The 5,872-nt window shown below is 34.4% G+C and overlaps 1 non-coding gene and 1 pseudogene across 1 annotated transcript; one reads left to right on the top strand and one right to left on the bottom strand.

Annotated features, from left to right (window-relative positions):
• Positions 1-317: 317 nt before the first annotated feature.
• LOC143402154 (putative olfactory receptor 2W6) lies at positions 318-1,259 on the bottom strand (annotated as a pseudogene).
• A 4,540-nt stretch (positions 1,260-5,799) lies between these two features.
• Trnaa-ugc (transfer RNA alanine (anticodon UGC)) lies at positions 5,800-5,872 on the top strand. Its single transcript has one exon. It is a non-coding gene; the product is annotated as a tRNA-Ala (tRNA).

Here is a 5,872-nt window from a genome sequence, read left to right as displayed (position 1 = left end):
GATGAGTACCTATTTTGTGGTCTTTTATTTTTGGGTACAGGGATTGAATTCAGGGCACTTGACCACTGAGCCACATCCCCATCCCTGTTTTGTACTTTATTTAGAGACAGGGTCTCACTGAGTTGCTTAACACCTTGCTTTTGCTGAGGCTGGATTTGAACTCGGGATCCTACTGCCTCAGCCTCCTGAACCACTGGGATTATAGCTGTGTACCACCGTGACTGATTTAGATGGTCTTTAAATGAATTGACAGAGCCCCTATTGATAAAGGCCAATATTTCTTTAATTATCTACACTCTCATATTTTTCCATCTAACTTATGACCTTGCTGAACATTTTTCTATTGTTAGTGTTCTCTTCACTGTATTCTTCACATCATTGTTTCTTAAAGTGTAGATCAGAGGATTAAGGCTTGGTGTGATGACTGTGTAAAAGAGAGTAAAAAACTTTCCTTGTTCTTGGGATGAGGTATCCTGTGGCTTCATGTATATATAAATGGCTGTTCCATAAAATAGAGTTACTATTGTGAGGTAGAAACCACATGTATTGAGGACCTTTTTCCACCCTCCTGCTGACTTGATCCTCATCACAACTCGAGTGATAACTCCATATGAAATGAGAATAAGTGATAGAGGTACTAGAAGAAATACTACTCCAAGAGCAAAGACAACAATCTCAATTACTCTTGAATAGACACAAGTCATCTTGATCAGTGCTGTCATTTCACAGAAAAAGTTATCCACCTCCCAGTTCCCACATCTTGGCATCTTCATAGTCAAAGAGCAAAGAATTAAGGCACTGCCAAGGCCACCCAGCCAGGAGGTCAGCACCATCTTCTGGCAAAGCTCAGGGTGCATTATTACTGTGTAGTGAAGGGGTTGACAGCAGCATAGCGATCATAGGCCATCACAGCCAAGAGAAGACATTCTGTGGCTTCCAGGTCAAGGACAAAGAAGAATTGGAGCACACACCCTCCATATGTAATAGATTTTTTTTGGGCCCCATAGATTTACCAGCATCTGGGGGATAATGCTAGTTGTATAACAGAGGTCCAAAAAAGACAAATTAGATAAGAAGAAATACATGGGAGCATGAAGCTGGGTGTCTAGATAAGTTACAAGAATGATGGTTGTGTTTCCTACCAGAGTCACAATATAGAAGATGAAGACAACCACAGAGATGATGCTCTCTAGTTGATGTTGATCAGAAAACCCTAGAAGGATTAAGTCTGTTGTGGAACTTCCATTGTTTATTTCCATTTCTCCTTATGCAATTAAAAGAAAAAAAAGTATCAGTCTCAGATAGAATTGAAAATCTCTGATGTTTGTCACGTGTATTGAACCTCCTTATTTGCCTGCTTTTCCCATTTGGAATTTTTAACATTTTCTTGTTGTTTAGTAGTCACAGCTTTGGCATGTTATATCTACAGTGAGTCTATTGATATATGTTAAAGTCATCATGATGAATTTGAAATCACTGAGATGGGCTAAAAATAAACTATGCTTCCCATAATCCTGTGCATTTTCTTTAAGTAATAATTCCATAGTTATATAATTTCAAGATAGGAATGTATATTTGGGTAGCTGTTCCTCTTGAAACTAAGATATTAGCATCACTTCACTGTGATACATCTTTCCCTTACTAAAGAAGTTGAGTTTGAGGTAGAAAGTTAAATTACATAGTTTCTTGGAATAAGCTCCACCATTTGTTTTAGAATAATTTTACTTATTGCTTTCTAAATATCTACATCTCAAACAATATAATCATAATCAAAATCACTGCTCACCTTCTTCTTTTTATATTTTCTTCTTCGACATTGCTGGCATTGTAGTTATTGTATCAATTTTGGTGTTTGCTGAAGTTACATAGTAAGATAAAATGTAGATAAATTATCTCAAGTTATAGGAGATAGATTGAGCTAGGATATAACTGGAAATAACTTGAACTATTCAAATGCACTTGCAAAATGCACTGGCTTTTTTTGATTGCTTGAATTTTGGATTTTTTTTAGAATTTTTAAATTTTTAAAAAAATTTTTTTGGCAGACACAACATCTTTGTTTGTATGTGGTGCTGAGGATTGAACCCGGGCCGCATGCATGCCAGGCGAGCGCACTACCGCTTGACCACATCCCCAGTCCCATGGGAATGTTGTTTTAAAAACAACTAATTTTTAAAAATTGGTGCATTATAATTATACATAATAGTGGGATTCATTGTAATGTGTCTTTATATGCACATATCATAATTTGGTCAGTTTTATTCCCCAGTACCTCTTCTTTCTCTCCTCAAGACATCCTTCCTCTATTACTCTGGTCTCCCTTTATTTTCATGAGACAACACCCATATTTTTGTTTTCCTTTTTTCTCTTTAGTTTCCTCATATGTGAGAAAATAAAACCCTTGACTTTTCTGAACCTGGATTATGTTGCTTAGCATAATGTTCTCAAGTTTTATCCTTTTTCCTGCAAATGACATAATTTCTGTCTTCTTTATGACTGAATAAAATTGTGTACATAATCCTATACTTTATCAATTTATCTATTGAGGGACATCTAGTTTGGTTCTATAATTTGGCTATTGTGATTAGGGCTGTGCTAAGCATGGTTATGCTTGTATCTTTACAGTGTGCTAACTTTATATCTTTTGAGTAAATGCTGAGCAGTAGTATAAGTAAATCATCTGGTATATCCATTCCTAGTTTTTTTGAGGAATCTGATTTCCATAGTGGCTGTATTAGTTTGCATTTCCACCAACAATATATAAATGTTCCTCCCCAACCCCATATCCTTACTAGCATTTATTATTATTTGTATTCTTGATGGCTGCCATTCTAAATGTGGTGAGATTAAATCTCAGTGTAGTTTTGAGTTGAATTTCCCATATTGGTGAAGATGATCATCTTTTTCCATATATTTATTTGCCATTTGTATTTCTTCTTTTGAGAAGTGTCTGTTTATTTCATTTGCCTATTTATCTACAGTTCTAGGATTATTGCAGCACTATTCATAGCATCAAGTTAAAAATCTTCTTCAGAGCTAAAGCAATAATTAAGAGAGTGAATAAGGAGCCTACAGAATGGGAGAAAACCTTTGCCAGCTACTCTTCTGACAAAAGATCAATAGCCAGGACTCAAAGTTTTCTTTTGTCAGAAGAGTAGCTGGCAAAGGTTTTCTCCCATTCTGTAGGCTACTTATTCACTCTCTTAATTGTTTCTTTAGCTCTGAAGAAGTTTCTTAATTTGATGCTATCACACTTATTACTTCTTGTAAAACTAACTGATTTTTGACAAAGGTGCTCAGAGATTTTTGCTCAGAGATTTGCTCAGAGACAAAGGTGCTCAGAGATTTTTGACAAAGGTGCTCAGGTGCTCACTGGGGAAAGGAGAGTCTTTTCAATAAATGGTGCTTGGGGGGCTGAGGTTGTGGCTCAGTGGGAGAGTGTTTGCCTGGCATGTGTGAGGCCCTGGGTTCAATTCTCAGCACCACATACAAATAAATAAATTTAATAAAGGTTCATCAATGACTAAAACATATTTTAAAAAAATAAATGGTGCTTGGAAAATTGGTATATACATGCAGAGAATGAAACTAGATCCTTATCACTCATCAGTTATTAAAAAAACTCAACTCAATATAGGTTAGAGACTTACCTAGACCTGCAACTATTAAATAACTAGAAGAAAAGATAGGGGAAACACTTCAGGACATTGGAATGGACAAATCCTTTTTTTGAAAAAGACCCCCAAAACACAAGGATAATAAGCAAAAATAGGCAAATGTAATCATATCAAAACTAAGAATCTTCTGCACAGTATAGGAATCAACCAACAGCGTGAAGAGACATTTATAGAATGGGAGAAGATATTTGCAAATTATGTGTCTAGCAAGGAATTAAGAGCAAGTATATGTAAAGAACTCCAAAATTCAACAGCAAAAACAAACAAAACACCAAAATCTCAAATATAAAAATGGTCAGTTGACTTAAAAAGACTTTTCTCAAAAGTAGACAAGTAAATGGCCAACAGGTATAAGAAAAAATTCTCAACATCTTCAGTCAGGGAAACTCAAATCAAAATCACAATGAGAAATCCCCTCACCTCAGTAAGAATGGCTATTATTAAAAAGAGAACAATTGCTGATGAGGTTTCGGTGAAAAGGGAACCCTTGTGAACTGTGGGTGGATATGTAAATTAGTACAGCTATTATGGAAAAAGTAAAGCTGTTCCTCAAAATGGAAATCAGTATGTTGAAGAAATATCTGCATTCCTATGATTATTGCAGCACTATTCACAGTAGGTAAGAAATGGAAAAATGGAAAAAACTTAAGTGTCCAACTAATGAATAGATAAAGAAAACATGGTACATATATGCAATGGAAAAGTTGATTAATATTAAGTAGAAGTAAGACGTCTGGTAAGCTATTGTATAGAAGGGTAGGTAACAATAATGTACTGTATATCTAAAAAAAAGCTAGAAAAAAGTATAGTGAAAGTTTTCTCCATGAAGAAATGGTAAATATTTGAGAAGATAAATATGTATGACCAGATTTAAACATTATATATTGCATAGATGTATTGAAACATCATATGCTATAACATTAATATGTAGTTCATACATATTAGTTAAAATAAATTTAATTTACATGCAAAATTATTTTAAAGAAAAATTAAGTTGGGATGATATTGGGAATATAAAGGTTTATGAATTTTAAGTTGGAACAAATTTAAGCCTGAATCTAGCCTTCTGTTCTGCACAGGAGATTTTTCCATAGAATATTCACACAGCAACTATTTTTTGCATATAAAGCAGTCTTTTTCCTTTAGTCACTGCCTCTTACTTATATTAAGGTCTAAAATGCTTCTTTGTAATATCCAGGCATTGCCTTTAAAAGAAAAACCTGAAAAGACCAAAGAGAATTCAATTCAATATGGGGTAATTAAAAGAAAACCAGTTTTAGTATAACATAAAACATATATACAATGAACAACAGAAAACCATTAAAAGCTTGATAATTTAGGTGAATATTTTTGCAACTCTCACCTGAGTCAAGAAATAGAGTATTGCTAACTACCCCAGAAGTTTCTCTTAGTGCCTCATTGTAAATCATAATTCTTCCATGTCCCTGGAATTATCCACCTCCTTATAATCACCTTCTTGTGATTTAGTAGCTTTATTAGCTAAATGAACATGTAAGTGATATTGTTTAGTTTGGCTTACATAAAAATCTTATATGTGTTTCAAATCTGCTTTAATATTAGAATATATAATTACATACTTTCAGAATATTCTTTTTCTGAAAAATAACCATTTGTTCCTAATGCAGCATGATTTTTAATTTCCATGGTTCTCTGGTGGTTCTCCATAAGACACACTAAGTTTCACAAATGCCTCAAATTAGTGAATTTAAAAGTAAGCACAACACTTTTCCAGATATGCAACACTACTGAAGGGAATAGTGAACATCTGTGATCTGAATATGTTTTCTAAAATATATGTTAGTTATTATTAGTTTTGAGATAAAGTTTCATTATATTGTTCATGCTGGCCTTAAACTTTTGGGCTCAAATAAAACTCTTGCCTCAGCCTCCCAAAAGCCATGTACCACCATGCCACGCTTGTCCCAGGCATTCTTTTGGAAATGCTTCCAATCCAGGGATTATATTTGTGCAACTTTATGTTGTGAACTCAAAAATATTACCTTTTATTTAGGCTCATTACTTTTTTCCATATTGATTTACGTGTTGGGTCTTAAAGTTTAGGTATTATTTTAATTTACATTTAAAACTGACCATGAGGGCAGGGGATATAGCTCAGTTGGTAGAGTGTTTGCCTTGCATGCACAAGGCCCTGGGTTCAATCCCCAGCACCCTCC

The sequence above is a fragment of the Callospermophilus lateralis genome, chromosome 6, assembly GCF_048772815.1.
Source record: "Callospermophilus lateralis isolate mCalLat2 chromosome 6, mCalLat2.hap1, whole genome shotgun sequence".
Taxonomy (NCBI): Eukaryota; Metazoa; Chordata; class Mammalia; order Rodentia; family Sciuridae; genus Callospermophilus; species Callospermophilus lateralis.
The sequence above is the reverse complement of the archived record's forward strand: the minus strand, read 5'-3'. Positions and strand labels throughout refer to the sequence as shown.